Source organism: Xenopus tropicalis, chromosome 9 (assembly GCF_000004195.4).
Source record: "Xenopus tropicalis strain Nigerian chromosome 9, UCB_Xtro_10.0, whole genome shotgun sequence".
Lineage (NCBI taxonomy): Eukaryota > Metazoa > Chordata > Amphibia > Anura > Pipidae > Xenopus > Xenopus tropicalis.
Genome location: NC_030685.2, coordinates 23,822,814 through 23,840,003, shown reverse-complemented (window position 1 = coordinate 23,840,003; position 17,190 = coordinate 23,822,814).

Sequence of the window (17,190 nt, the reverse complement as noted above, 5' to 3'; positions counted from 1 at the left end):
ATTTGGATTTTGCCAAAGCATTTGATACCGTTCCCCACAAACGACTGCTTTCTAAGCTAAGGTCTATTGGTCTTAGTGAAGTCGTTTGCACATGGATTGAAAACTGGCTACAGGATCGGGTACAGAGGGTGGTTGTTAATGGTACATTCTCTACTTGGAATAAGGTTCTCAGTGGGGTCCCTCAGGGTTCTGTACTGGGTCCACTTTTGTTTAACTTGTTCATAAATGACTTGGGGGAGGGTATTATGAGTAATGTATCAGTGTTTGCAGATGACACAAAACTCTGCAGACCAGTCAATTCTATCCAGGATGTGACATCCCTGCAGCAGGATCTTGACCAACTGGCAATCTGGGCAGCTAAGTGGCAGATGAGATTTAATGTGGATAAATGTAAGGTCATGCACCTGGGATGTAAAAATATGCAAGCCCTGTATACCCTTAATGGGACTGCACTAGGCAAATCCATAATGGAGAAGGAGCTTGGAGTCCTTGTAGATAATAAACTTGGCTGTAGCAAGCAATGCCAGGCAGCAGCTGCAAGGGCAAACAGGGTTTTGAGCTGTATTAAAAGGGGTATAGATTCACGGGAGGAGGGGGTTATTCTTCCCCTTTACAGAGCGCTGGTAAGGCCCCATCTAGAATATGCTGTTCAGTTTTGGTCTCCAGTGCTCAAACGGGACATTATTGAGTTAGAGAGGGTCCAGAGAAGGGCAACTAAGCTGGTAAAGGGTATGGAAAGTCTCAGTTATGAAGAAAGACTGGCCAAGTTGGGTCTGTTTACACTGGAGAAGAGGCGCTTAAGAGGTGACATGATAACTATGTATAAATATATAAAGGGATCATATAATAACCTTTCTAATGTTTTATTTACCAGTAGGTCCTTCCAACGGACACGAGGGCACCCACTCCGTTTAGAAGAAGGGAGGTTCCATTTAAATATTCGGAAAGGATTTTTTACAGTGAGAGCTGTGAAGTTGTGGAATTCCCTCCCCGAATCAGTTGTACTGGCTGATACATTATATAGCTTTAAGAAGGGACTGGATGGATTCTTAGCAAGTGAGGGAATACAGGGTTATGGGAGATAGCTCTTAGTACTAGTTGATCCAGGGACTGGTCCGATTGCCATCTTGGAGTCAGGAAGGAATTTTTTCCCCTCTGCGGCAAATTAGAGAGGCTTCAGATGGGGTTTTTTGCCTTCCTCTGGATCAACTTGTAGTTAGGCAGGTTATATATAGGCATTATGGTTGAACGTGATGGACGTATGTCTTTATTCAACCCAACTTACTATGTCTTACTATGTTACTATGTTTTAAATGGAATAACACAATCAACCATCTCAGACAGATCTCTAGATAGCTCCATCTGTAGGCAGGTAGTAGGTATAGGACTCCCTGGAAACTTCTGGTTTCCAACACTCTTTAGCCCATGTGTTTGAATAATGCTCAAGCTAGTGGGTGATCCAGGGAACGTCACCATGACATCCCATTTGTGGCAGCACCATTAAATGCTCTAGAATGGAGAGCAAAGATCTACTAGAAGCTGGGAAATTGCCCTTTCTTTACTAGTGATGAGTGAATCTGTCCCGTTTTGCTTCGTCTGGAAAATGCGCAAAACAACAGGAAAATTCATGAAACGGTGAAAAAAACCTGTGAAACGCGTTGAGTTTGCACATCTTTATTGTCGCAAGTGTTTTTTTTGTCTCACACTTCTTTTTTAGGAGTGTGCATCTTTTTTGCCGCAACCATTTTTGCAGAGACTGCGCCAATATTTGACGTGATTGCGCCCAACAAATTGTTTTCATGGCAGATTTTCACTGAAGTTTCGCAAAACAATTCGCCAATGCCGAAATGCGCAAAGTTGCTGCAAATCCATGCCTGCCGAATAAATTCACTCATCACTAGTCTTCCCACTTTGTGATATGCTTTATGTTTAGTACATGAAGCCTATTCTGTGTTCAAATGTAATTATGAACAAATTTTTTCACCAGGCATGGATTCGCAGCGAATTTCGACATTTCGCCATTGGCGAATTGTTTCGCGAAACTTCGTCACGTGGAATTTTTTGTTGTGCGTCTAATTGGGTGCGGTTGTGTAAAAAAAGGGCTTGGTCGCTTCAAAAAAGGGTGCTGTCGTATAAAAAAAGGGCGCGGTTGCGTCAAATATCACAGGCGACAAAAAAATAGATGTGGGCGACAAAAAAGACGCGGGCAACAAATGCGTTTCTCTAATTTTTCGCCGTTTCGTGAATTTTCTTGCTGTTTCATGAATTTTATGGTGAAGCAAAATGGGACAGATTCGCTCATCACTATTCAAATGTCCTTATTAAGCTAATGGTAGCCATGACTTTAAGCTTTTAAGTATTTTTATAATTTATTTTGCTCCATCTGCTTCCAAATAAGCCCCCCTCCTCTTTGCTTTACCCTAAAACCAGCACACAATTTCCATATAATGAAGAATTTTTAATTTTTGCAGCATTTTGCAGGACAGAACAAACCCATAAATGCTTCCAAGTAAAATGCAATGGATGCCTTAACCAGCGGCTGATACAATTGTAAACACATCACAGATGCTGAAAGTGCTGATATTGCCTTTCTGGTGGATAAATATTTAATGCTACAAATACATTCCAGCTACAGTCTTCCCTTCAGAGATAAATTTTGCATTGGTTTTTATATAAACTGATAGTAAAGAAAAACAACAGCAAGCGTTGCAGCAGGAGGCCGAGATTAGGGCGATATATCAGGGAAAAGTGTATGTGCAGCATTGTACTTTTGGAGAAGTTCGCTCGTGGCCCTTCAGGTGAGCCAAGTGCCTTCTGGGGGAGCTTGCAGTAAATCAGTCTAAAACATTTCTTGAAGTTTTCCCGCAGATATTTTCCCTTGCTTTTATAAAAGTCACTTTTTTCCTTGTTGAGCTGCAATGAAATTGCAAGTCTGACAACTCTTTATACTACCCACAAAGAGCCAGGAGTCCAGATGACAGCAAATTGTTACCCATCATAACAATAGTTGCAGTGTTTGCTTTCACCACTATTCAAATAATGTCGTATCTTGGCATAAAGCTATAATTTTGATTTTCTTTTGTCCGTCTGTCCTGAAAAATGGGAATTTCACTAGCATAAAAGAGCAGACCATCCATAACCAATGTAACTGTAAGTACATATTTCTTAAATGAAGTGAGTTACCCACTCTAATACAAATACAATATTCAGTATAAAGGAGCTCTGAATGGGATGACAAAACAACGTAAATGCGAGAATTTACAGGTGTGAAATTGATACACACAACTCCTATAAGATGGGTTCTAACTTTGGCTGCTGACTTTGAATTGATTCTCCTTTTCATCACCATAGGCAACGGTGTTGATTGAGTAGACAACTCTTACTTCAAGGCCATTTGCTATTTCTGAATGGGAAGAAGGAGGATAAATAAATGGAAGGATAGATGCTAGCATGTATGTAAAAGAGACTAGGAGAATAAAGAGGTTGAGTGAGGAAACGAGGAAATATTGTTTGGAGAGTGGGCCCAGGGTCTAAGGTTTTCTGGTGGGCCCCTGGGGTCCTGGTCCGACTGGTTCTAAACTCTATTTGCTTGCCTTCAACTGATTCCCACTTTTCACCTTCATAGGCAACAAGTCTTGATTGGGGACACAATCTGGCTCATTCATTAACACTGGGTAAATTTTCTACATGGACAGTAACCCAAAGCAACTAATCGGTGACTGGCTTTTTTTTCAGCCAGCTTTAGGTAGAACTATGAGTTCCACAATTTTGATTGATTGCTATGGGTTATTGCCCACAGGTAAATTTGCCCAGTGTTGATAAATGACCCCCAAGGTATTTTGGCTTGTCTACAGGCCATACTTCATAACCAAGATGGGTTCTAACCTTGGAGAAGGAAAGGTAAAAACTAAGTAAGCTTTATCAGAAAGGTCTATGTACTGTAGATACAGCCATACGCACTCACAGAAAGGTCTATGTACTGTAGATACAGCCATACGCACTCACAGAAAGGTCTATGTACTGTAAATACAGCCATAAGCACTCACATAAACGCTGCACTGAGTCCTCTATCAAAAGAAACACAGGATTTCTTTTTCTGTAAACATGTTCTTCTGTATCTGACTTCCTTCATTCCGGGGGCCAGAGTCTGCACAGTTCTCTTTTCCCTCCCTTCTCTCCTGCTCCCCCCTCCCATAACAATTCATAAGAATTCACTCCCCCCCTCCCATAGGAATGTGTGATTTGAGCTTCCAACGGCTAGAGCTGCAGCAGGAAGCTATAGAGACCAAGCTAAAATGGCAGCTGCTGTCTTAAACAAACGGAGGGAGCTTCTAGAGCACTTTACTCAGGTATGGTAAAGCTTTCCAATGAATAAATATAGCGTGGCAATAATGTGACAAATCTATTGGCAGTAAAAGGGCAAAATTACTTTCTTTCTGCTTTAACTTGCTACCCTTTTTCACCTCTATAGGTGACATCATGCACATTTCCAATTAACACTTTCCTGACAGTGCTAATCAGTGGAACAAAGCCTAGTATTACCATATAACAGTTACAGCATGTTATGACCTAGGGGCTACAATGGCCAATACTCTCAAGAATGAAAAAAACTTAAATACAAATACATTAAAAAGGGAGTAAAAAGAGTGTGATTTTGCTCTTGTGTTTTTATATAAGCCCCTAAAAAGACAGGCAACCTACCAAAACCCCCAATCCTTTTTCCTCCATTGAATAAGAGAACCAGTTTTATAACCACATCTTTTAGGATACATTGGATGTTATTTTAATAAGCCTTCTTATTGTTGTAACTAAGCAAGGGCGATGTTTCATACCCATCAATTTTATGATATATGCAGGGAACCTTTACCTCTTTCTCTTTGTTTTTAAAACTTGAATTTAGACAATTTCTTTACTGGTTTGTTCTGATGATGAATGCCTCTGAGGTGTGAAAGTCAAACTTCTGTCAATTTTCCACAATATAACAAAAATTACAGAACACCTAAGAGAGGATTTTAGAAATGAAGCTTATTGTAGAATATTGCAGGTTCTTTGAACTATACAGAAGGCATACATATTGTGCTTCTCTTTTCTCCCACTAATTACAAGAGACCAGAGGTGGAAAGTAGAATCTTTTTTAACAAGATTTAATGCATCATTTATTGTTGAGTTAAGGTTTCCTTTCAAATTGGTTTTCACTTTGAAAGAAATGATTTATGTCCTGGTTAATCAGATGTCTACAGTGAAATGCAAACAGATTCTATCTTATCGGATGGGTTTATGCAACAGAAATTAGAAACACAGAGATTCATTGAAAAATAAACTTCATTGTTGGAAGCAATATGGGGACTGAATCTGAGATACCTCTGAACAGTTTATTCAGTCAAAGTATCCAATTGTGTCTCTATAGTAATGTTGTTTTCTTGCAAAAATGGTTGTATCCATATGTATTTTTTATTTTCTACATTTAGGATCAACTTATTTAGGATAACAAAGAATGTTAAGGTGCATATGTATTCATATGCTATCATTTGGTTTGACCAATATATGAGGATGGACTGAAAAATATGTGGTGGAAATGTCAATTTTATGAAATTCATTGACATTTTTAGCTTGAGCTTATCCTAATTGAAACCATAACCTCCGTCTCTCAAAATACTGTACGTTCACTGAGGTTCACTATTTAACACCAACCTTAACATCAAGCAAGGCATAACATTTCAGTAAGGTAACTGACACTTAACTTACCCTTCCTCTATTTTTGCCAGTGTCGGACTGGCCCACCAAGATACCAGGAAAACTCCCGGTGGGCCCAGGTGTCAGTGGGCCCTCCTGCTCCTAACCATTTGGCCTGCTTCATGGCCATTCCCTATTTCTGAATGGGAACAAAGAGGATAAATAGATGGAAGGATAGATCCTAGATTGTAAATAAAAGAGACTTGGAGAATGAAGTGGTTGAGTGAGGTTGGAAAAGGGACCCATGGTCTAAGGTTTTGTGGTGGGCCCCTGGGGTCCCAGTCTGACACTGATTTTAGCTAGCCACAGAAAATGCCTACAAATGCAAAATTCAGTGATCTTCCTCTACTCCATTAAGCAGTGACATTCTTTCTTTCTCTTCTACATCTAATACATCTACACTAGAGATGGCCATACGTGGTGAGACAAGTAAGATCATCTGTGCTTTATTTTGTCACCAATGAGCCAAAACGGGCTGTCATTAGCCAAAGGGCTAACAATCACATCAGACCATAAGCAGGCCTGAAAGAACAGAATCAATTTTCTGCAGCAAAGATCAGTTTTTGGCCAGATATTAATTTGGATGGGCCTCCTGAGGTCACCATACACAGGCTAATAAGATGATGACTTGGTTAGGAGGGTCAGCAGCTTTTATTGGCCCCTGTATGGCCAGCTTAAGATCAGTGGAAATGTATTTGAACCTTATCCATTGCAATAATCAGAACATGCATGGCATTAATCTGTATAGAACCCATTATAGAAGTCAAAAGGGAGCAGATGCTTTCTACATACTATTGTGCACCATAGAAACACACTTTGTCCTCTGTAAACCCGAGCAGATAACAGATCATTTCCATCATTTTGAAAAATGTGCAATAATGCAATGATTAAAAGCATTACAGACACACTGTATAATACAATTGCAATTAAGGCAAATAAAAAAAAACATTTATCACATTAATAGAACCCTTGTCCTGTTACCATGATTCAATGTTGTTTTTAAGCGTCTGGGAAAGAAAATAAATAAATAACAGGATGAATTTTAGTTTTTCCGTGTGTGGTTTTTATTACCAAGAAACAATATATACCATCAGTGTAAGAGGCCTTTAGCTCTTGCCGTTCTCCGAGGAGCAGGGCTTACCCACTATCCCCAACAATCGCTGAAATAAGAAAATCCTTTCATTCATTGAACTGAACCAACAAATGAGGTGTTTTTCCCAGCTCCAGTAATGTTTATCTGCAAATGTGGTAGTTGTGCTCACAGTGAAATCAAAACATCACAGCTTGAAATATTATATAAAAATGAGGCTATTAACTGCAGTTCCATGCACAAGGTACTTTCAGTAAGGAAATTGGCCAAACACAGAGATGGCAACTCACAGCAGGGATTGGGTACATGTGACCAATTTAAAGTAGTAAAAGAAAGCATGCAGAACTGTCATTTAAACCAGGCAACTGGGCCAAATATATATCTGTGTGATTTACAATAATAACTTCCATTTTCAAGGCAAGTCCTAATCTGCAATGTCCTCGTAATTATTTTTTATCTACAGTTTTTGGTTGCTTTTTTTGTGTACGGAAGATTCTTTGAAATGTATTGCTGCCAAATTGCATGGAAATTCTATTTACATCAATAGATGTCATGAGAAGATGCAGAAAAGTTTGATAAACAATCCAATACATCAAATGTCATTTGAAGGAACAGCAAACTGTAAAGGCGGAAACGGCAATGATTTAAGCCCTCACCATATGATATTCCATCTGATCTGACAGCTGTATAGCAGTTATAATATTTATGTAGATAGATTCTGAGGTTTTATATCTAATGCGATTTAATGTGGTTTTTCCATGCATTCTTCTATAATCTAGTACTTAAAAAGAGAAATAAATAAAGCAGCAATAATTTATCATTAGATACATTTTTATAGACAGCACTGTACATTCTAATTTGGTATTCAGCGAATCAGGATTATGGGTATGGATTCAGCCAAATACCCAACCAAATCCTAACTTGTAAGCAGAATATTCCGAAGTCGGAAACGTAAGGGTAGTGCACATTTTTTTTTCCATAACATAGGGTTTAAATTCAACCACTTTCTTGTATTCAGCCAAACCCAAATCCTGTTAAAAATACCTTGGATTCATCCAAATCCCGAACCTAATCGGTGCATCCCTAATTCTAACACATTAAATGAAAAGCTTGGCACTGGGAAGTGAAATGTTTCATCTGGATATAGTTTCACGGTGGAATTCGCAATTTAACCACTGGCAAAAATTTTCAAAAATGCATGTGGTCAAGGGAAACAGAGAAGTTTGCCAGGAATGTATATGGAGACCCAAGTTAAGAGATGTAGTGAGGTGATAAGAAATGCATGGCTTTAAAAGTAATGAGAAGGATTTAGTAAGCATTTTATTTTTTGTTTAATGGGTAGCCATGATACAGATAGCAACTGCGGTCTGAGTTTGTTAGACGAGAGAAGTAGAATTCTAGTATCAGAGTTTAAGACTAACTTAAAGAGAGTGATGAGGGAGTGGGCCCCATACTAGTAATATAGCTACTGATGCATGGGTTACTCATGAGGAGATTAGAAAGAAACTTGAATGTGTAAAGGTAAACAAAGGTCTGGGACCAGATATTATTCATCCCAGGGCATTAAACAAGCTTAGCTCTATGATTGCCAAACCTCTTCACTTAATTTTTGAGAATTCATTGAGGTCTGGCATGGGGCCGAGAAACTGGCAAATTGCTAATGTGGTGCCGTTGTTCAAAAAGGGATACCATTCTCAGTCTGAAAACTATAGGCCTGTTAGTCTGACATCAGTGGTAGGAAAGATTTTGGAATGGGTAATAAGGGATAGGGTACTTGAATACATTGCAAATCACAATACTATATGTTTGTGCCAGCATGGTTTTATATGCAACAGATCTTGACTAATTTAATTGGCTTTTATGAGGAGGTGAGCAGGAACCTCAATGGTGGGATTGCAGTGGATGTCATCTATTTGAACTTGATAAAGCATTTGATAAAGTACTACACAGAAAGTTAATGATAGAATTGAGGAATTTTGGCATGGGACATAATATTTGTACTTGGAGAGAGAATTGACTGAAGGATACGTTACAAAGTTTGGTGGTAAATGGAACATTTGCAAATACACTTTGGTAGAAATAATTCAAATACAAGTTACACACTAAATGGCAATGTGTTGGGGTATTTTTAATTGAGATGGCACTGGGTTTTGGACATAAGAATTTGTCTAAATCCAGGCAATGTCATTCAGTGGCTACTAAAGCAAATAACGTGCTTGTATAAAAAAAGGGCATTGAGAATATAATTTTTCTCTTTATAGGCCCCTGGTAAGGCCTTACCGTGAGTATGCAGTGCAGTTTTGGGCTCCAGTCCTTAAGAAGGATATTAATGAGCTGGAGAGAGTGCAGAGACTGCAACTAAACTGGTAAAGGGGATGGAAGATTTAAACTACAAGGTTAAACTATCAAGGGATAATTTCTCTGAAAAAAAGTAAATTAGAGGGGATTATAGGCAGATAAGGGATTTTCTTTTTTCCCATAAACATGACTAGCGCACCAGAGGCCCCCCCTCCCTTTAGATTGGAGGAACAGAATTTTCATGGTGAGGGCAGTGAGGTTGTGGAATGCCCTTCGTAGTGATGTTGTAAAGAATGGGTACCTGCCAAACCATCATTTAATCATGAAAGGGACTATTTTTGAATAGCTTTTTATATTTTACATTTTCTCATTTTCACAGGTTGAATCACCACCCTCTAAATATATAAAACACCCAGGCACATTTCTGTGTTTATTAAAGCTGTTTCCTATTCTGTTGGATCAGACCATCCTTTGTTATCAACTGACTGCGAGATGCATGTTCCTTCTTTTATATCATATCTGAGAGGTGAGACTTTGGAACACAAGTACAAGAGATCTTTTAAGAAAACTATAGCTTATTCTTTTTTACCGGTTTCCATGGATATAAGATTTTTTATAAGCAAGTATCCAATTTGTTTCCATCGTTATACCTGCAATTTATCTCTTTACTAGTAAGACGATGACAACGACTTCAACTGAATTGTAAGTTCCTTCCAAACAAAGACTCCCTTTTTGAAGTGCCCCAGGTCAGACTGACATTCTCACAGCTTCAAGCCTTCAGTGTCAGATGATACTTGGCCGTAATTGTAGAATAATTTCATTAAAAGCTTGGCTTGTAAGATGTGACAGAAAGAAAAGTACTGCAGCATAGTACTAACAATAAATAAAATAACAAAAAGTCAGATTTCCTAAACTTTCTTTAATGTAATTAAGCAATCATTTGAAAATGACGTTGTACAATGCATAGTGTGGGCAAGAGTATGAGATTGTGTTCTTCCTACCCCAGAGCTTCTGACTCCTTTATGGTCCTCTAACCTGGTTCTTCAATATTATCTATTACAAAAACTTCCCAGATGAATACATGGTGCTTTTAGAATATGGTACATGTATGGCATAATGCATGGGACCTGTTATCCTGAAAGCTCGGAATTACAGAAAGGTCATCGCCCATAGATTCCATCTTAATCAAATAATTCTGAATTTTAGACAATATTTCCTTTCTATATGTAATAACACAACAGTACCTTGTACGTGATCCAAACCAAGATATTATTGTTTCTCATTGGAGGCAAAACAATCCTATTGTGTTAACCTCAATGGGGGGGGGGGGGCAGGCACTCTCATTGTCAAGTATTTTTTAATTTATTATAGTGTAGAGGTAGATGACCTATCAGTGGCCTTTTTACTATAAATCTTCTACTCTCAGTCCATGTGGAATGCCGAGCTGTTCATAAAAACTTCTTACTGTATAAGGCTTCACCTCCTTGTGCCAGATGGGAAGCATAAGGGTCCCTAGGATCCCTAAAAGATTAGTTCCACCACCTGGGGTAAGGTAAAAACAATCCATTCAGGGCCAAACAACACATTCATTTCACCCAAGCAAACAATCAATAGAAGATAGGTGACAGTGTTGACCTAGGCGTTGGGACTTCCTGACAAAAGGTTGACTATGGCTCCAAACCAAAGCACCCAGTGTAGTATAATGACTTCAGCAGCCTTTTTACTACAAATCTTTTACTCCAACTCTATGTGGAATGGTGAGCTATTCATAGGGTTTCATCTCCTTGTGCTAAATGGGAAGCATAAGGGTCCCTAGGATGCTTAAAACACTAGCGGATTAGCTCCACCACCCAAGGCAGAGTAAGTATTTTTTAATTTAATTATAGTGTAGATGTAGATGACCTATCAATGGCCTTTTTACTATAAATCTTCTACTCTCAGTCCATGGGAAATGGCAAGCTGTTCATAAAAACTTGTTACTGTATAAGGCTTTACCTCCTTGTGCCAGGTGGGAAGCATAAGGGTCCCTAGGATCCCTAAAAGATTAGTTCCGCCAAGGTAAAAACAATCTATTCAGTCCAAACAACACACTAATTTTACTTAAGCAACCAATCATTAGAAGATAGGTGAAAGTGTTGACCTAGGTGTTGGGACTACCTAACAAAAGGTCGGCTATGGCTCCAAACCAAAGCACCCAGTTCTAAGTGCCAACTGGCAATGTTCCACCATATTGTTATGAAGTATACAGACCTATTGTCAGAGACTAATCTGCTAGAATTAAAATGAAAAAACAAGGGTCAAGCAAAATTACTTGCTTTCTGTCCCACTTAATTCCATTTGTGCCTTCTCATATCAGTACAGACAAATTCAGAGCTTGAGAATAGCATTACAAAATGTCCTTTATAACTTACACTTTTCCTGAAAATAAAATGTATTTTCATTTAAGTATTCTCAAGACAGTTTCCTATGAGCCTGTACAGCATTCACCTTCTTTATTAATGGCGGTAATTGCCATTTAACTCATAATTACAGTGAGTTTGGTTCTCAGGAAGATGAACTTAGCAGAACACTTACTAAATTATCTGTTGAAATTTAAATGCAGATATAGCTCAAGCTTTATGCATGAGCTTTATGGTTCCTGAAAGAGCATATGATTATCAGACTCAGAGAGGCAAGTGGAGAGAGAATTTGTGACTTCTAATCAGTTTTTTTGATACCCATCTAACTATGGAACGTTGGTTTCAATGTTACAGTCATAGCAATATTACAATAACAACTTAGAACCAATCATTTTTATGGGAACAAACACAGGATAGAAAGGTCTTATTATCTGAACACATAAATCACATCAACATCTATTACCCTATAAAACTGTCGGTTAGAGAAACATCACTGCAAGTCCTTGAACAATATCTTCCCAAGTTTAAATGTGGATAGAACTATTCACAAATCACAGAGGGTGGAACAGAAGAAATCAATGGAACATAAACAAATGGATTGTGTTAGCTGCCCACAGGCACTGCTGGAAATGGAACGCTTGACCCAGCCAAAGCCACTATTGCATATATTCACTGATACAACATAAAATACAACGCCTGGTTTGATATTGCTTTTAATAGCTAGTTGTTCAGAGGTTATCTGATGCTCAAAAAAAATGTATTGGAATCTTCTAGAATTCTGTTGGCCAAACTTATATTGCTAGGGAAAGTGCTTTGAAATTTAAGCTGTATACTGTAGTTGCTCCTGAATAATCTCCCAGTATGAATACATTTTTATAAATGAAAACAGTGCAATTTGGCACGAGTTATAAAGCTTAAATAGAAAGGTACTTGGACCTATACATGTCCCTTAAAATGCACCAGTTTGCCTGTACTGAGGAATTGTGCACAGGTTCAGGGTGCACAGACACAAGTAGGCCCTAGAATGAACAATTACCCGGAGACATTACCTCTAGGGTTCCCTTAGCTTGTTTAGTCTACCCATGTAACTGTCCAGTGCCTTTTAATTACATACTAGCACCTTTATTGATGCCATGTGCATTAGCATGATGACAGTGGCTAAAGGTGACCATGTGACCTATAACTTCTTGAAACACTTGGCCGACTAGTACTTGCACCACCATCACACACCAAAGAACTTGTAATATACCTTAGTACTGAATAAAAGAGAGGTTGACATGATGTTGTAGCAGTCACCAGTACAGCTTCTTAAGTAAACGGTGTCACACAAATTCCCCAACGGACAAGATTTGCAGCAAATTTCCGTATTTCGCCATTGGCGAATTGTCTTGCGAAACTTCAGCAAAAATCTGCCCCAGAAACATTTGTTGCACGTCAAAAAAAGCTGTGGTTGTGTCAAAAATAGGCAGGGTTGCAGCAAGAAAAAAGACACGTGCGACAAAAAATTTGTGCAATAGATGCGTTTCGCATATTTTTTAGGGTTTTCACAAATGTTCCTGCAGGTTCTCAAATTTTTCGGTTAAGCTATACAGAACAGATTCGCTCATCACTACTAATAACAACTTTAAATAACCCCAATAGGATTGTTTTGCCTCCAATAAGGATTATTTATATCTTAGTTGGGATCAAATACAAGGTTCTGTTTTATTATTACAGAGAAAAGGGAATCATTTAACCATTAAATAAACCCAATAGGGCTGTTCTGCCCCCAATAAGGGGTAATTATATCTTAGTTGGGATCAAGTACAGGTACTGTTTTATTATTACAGAGAAAAAGGGAATCATTTAACCATTAAATAAACCCAATAGGGCTGTTCTGCCCCCAATAAGGGGTAATTATATCTTAGTTGGGATCAAGTACAGGTACTGTTTTATTATTACAGAGAAAAGGGAATCATTTAACCATTAAATAAACCCAATAGGGCTGTTCTGCCCCCAATAAGGGGTAATTATATCTTAGTTGGGATCAAGTACAGGTACTGTTTTATTATTACAGAGAAAAGGGAATCATTTAACCATGAAATAAACCCAATAGGGCTGTTCTGCCCCCAATAAGGGGTAATTATATCTTAGTTGGGATCAAGTACAGGTACTGTTTTATTATTACAGAGAAAAGGGAATCATTTAACCATTAAATAAACCCAATAGGGCTGTTCTGCCCCCAATAAGGGGTAATTATATCTTAGTTGGGATCAAATACAGGTACTGTTTTATTATTACAGAGAAAAAGGAAATCATTTTTAAAAATTAGAATTATTTGCTTATAGTGGAGTCTATGGGAGCCTTTCCGTAATTCTGAACTTTCTGGATAATGGATTTACGGTTACCTATATAGGGGTAATCCTTTTTCCTTTGTTACCCTTGGAGGCTAATTTGCCCTTGTGGCTGCTTTGCCTTCCCGTTGAATAGCCACGGCCTAGAGAAAGGCCCAATTAGAACGTTTAGGAGTTTTGTAAATAAGATAGTAGGTAAGCCTCAGTGGGAAAAGAGGAAAGCAATGAATTAGAACAGCTAATAGAGGGTTTCCATAGAAAGCAATTTAATAGACAATTAAGCCTGTAAAAATGTGCTAATATGTATTTAAAGCCATTTGCCCAGGCAGCTAACAAGCTCATTGCAGCATAGGTTAACAAGAAGGAAAATCTGGGATGACTTATTAATGAGCTCCACTGTCACTGACATTTATGTCAAGTAATGACTTGTGTATTGTGGGTGATTGTGCAACATCATTTATGTTCCGTGCACAGTAAATAATGCAATATTTACAGAATCAAACGCTTTACCTGGAAGCAAATGTCAGTATTATACAATTAGCTTGATAGCTCGGGGGCTACAGGTATCAAGCGCTACAGAACCAACAGCGAAACCTCTTCCGATCACTTTTTAATGTGAGGACTTCAAGGTGAACTGAAAACGAAGGACGATACAGTAAGCTGGTAAAGAGCTTTCCGGATGTCGGGGGGGCATTAATGGCCTTTAAAGAGCAGATTTTAAATATCAGTTCTTGACTACATCTGAGGTCACTGGTGAATCAATCCCCTGCACTCGTTTAATTGAAGATAAACCAGCTACTTAGTCTTTAAAGGCATCTGAGAAACAGAACTGGACAGCTGCTTAATGAAGGCACCGTGATCTTTTAAAAAGACGTGTAATGCAACCCTACCTTCCTGCTATTAAAAGTATCACAGGAATAATGCATAGTTGTCAGCATTAAAGGAAAACTATACCCCAGAATGAACACTTAACTAACAGATAGTTTAAATCACATTAAGTGGCGTATTAAAGAATCTCACCAAACTGGAATATATATATCAGTAAATATTGCCCTTTTAGATCCTTTCCCTTGAGCCGCCATTTTGTGTTGGCCTGTGTGCTCCCTCAGAGATCAGCTGACAGGAAATAATGCAGCTCTAACTGTAACAGGAAGTAGTGGTGGAGTAAAAAACAGAACTTTGTCCATTTATTGGCTGATGTGACTAGTGATGAGCAAAACAGTGAAAAAAAAAAATCGCAAAATGGCGAAAAATTTGCAAAACGGAAAAAATGATGCGCTGCAAAAGAAATTGTTGCGCAGCAAAAAAAAAGACAACAATTTTTTGGAGCCATGCGTCTTTTATGTGATATATTTTTATAGAGACCTACATTGTTTGGGGGTATAGTTTTCCTTTAACTTGAGATGTGCCATTTATGAAAATGCCTTATGCACAGCTCTCTGTGATAGGTTCAAATCTTTGCAACCACACTTGTATCGGGTCCACACTAATGGGATTCTTGCTGCCTGCTTTGCTCACTTGCACATCTGCCATCTGTGCTCGCAGCAACTACTCTCCTGGTCTCCTGGTGTGGCTCACAGCTCTTCTTCAATGTTACCTGCTGTTTGCTTGATTTCTTCTAGTGTCTTCTCTGATATTGCCCCAAAAGGGCATAAGGGCAGGGGTTCCCAACCTTTCTGTCAAATGTCAAATGTAAAAAGCTTTGGAGAGCAACACAAGCACCATAAAAGTTCATGGAGGAGCCAAATAAGGGCTGTGATTGGCTATTAGGCAGCCTCTATGCACCCTATCAGCTTACAGGAGGCTTTATTTGATAGGAAATCTTGTTTTTATTCAACCAAAACCTGCCCCCAAGTCAGGAATTAAAAAGTAACTCCCTGGTTTGGGGGCACTGGGAGCAACATCCAAGGGGTTGGTGAGCAACATGTTGCCCCTGAGCCACTGGTTGGGGATCACTACACTAGGATATCATTTCCTCCTGTCTGACAGTTTCAGTCTGCAGTATACAGCTGAACTAATTACTAGTTTTTTAATGCAGTGAGTACAGTTTAAAGTTTTGTTTTCCCCTAAAATAACAATGTGATAATGTTATGTGAATATTCCTGCAGGATGCATTTTACCTAAGGGAAAATGTGCAGTAGGCATAGGTACACTGTATATACATACGCCTCTCCAAACTATTTGATTCCAATGCCTTTTTTGCCCCTCTCTACAAAAGATGTAGTAGCAACTCCTAGTTGTTTCTCAGCTATGAAACATGAACTTTAAGAACAATAGATAGATACAATAGAAAATAGATATCTCTCCAATCTATTGGGGCCAGAAGTGTTGTTGTCTTAATAATGCAGAATTCTACATTCTAAAAGACTAACCTTACATTTACTAGTTATGTCCTTTTAAATTATAGTGGTCTATAACTCCATTCAGAGGTCTATAACTCCATTCAGAGGTCTATAACTCCATTCAGAGGTCTATAATTCCATTCAGAGGTCTATAACTCCATTCAGAGGTCTATAATTCCATTCAGAGGTCTATAACTCCATTCAGGCCTATCAAATCAATATCAGTTACTGCCCATATTTTATAATAAAGATTATGCCTCCAGGGAAGCACATGGCAATTTATGTATGTTCCACTTATCTTATATCTCACACCATCTTATATGTCTTAATATCTTATAGTTTAATTCTATATACAGTATATATATTAATTACATTACAGAAAAAAATAAACTTTCCCTAAAACTGACCCATGTATGCCCCATAGCTCTCCAAAATAATCATCCTAAACCTATTGTATTTATAGATGTAAGAGTATTCTCCTAGTATTCTCACTGCTACTAGTGATACCTCAGGCAGACCATGTAAGACCAGCTTGCATTATGTCAGGCATCTTGCTGGTATCTATACATGCCATCTTTTTCTTCTTTATATGACACAGGAATCAGACATGGGGATAAAGGGCAGACTTGTTCAGTGCTGGGAAACATATTTAATTTTTCAAACTCCAATTGCAGGAAGAAAGGACATGGAGCCAGATATACACATATTAAGTAGTAATCTCTTTTGAGAAATGTTTTGAATGTGAATGTAGCTGCTTGGTCTAGAGCAGGGGTCCTCAAACTTCTTAAGCAAGGGGCCAGTTCATGCCCTCCCCGTCAAACTATGGCTCCTGCATTCTCTTCTAGAAACCCCCCGCTCCCACGCTCCGTCCGTCTGTCCACCCTCCCGCCGAGTCCTACCTCTTCCAGTTCCCCCCCTGCTCCGTCCATCTTCCCAGCTCCCACTCAACGCTGAGTCTTCTGTCTGCCAGAGCCGTCCGTCCTCCCTCTCTGCTC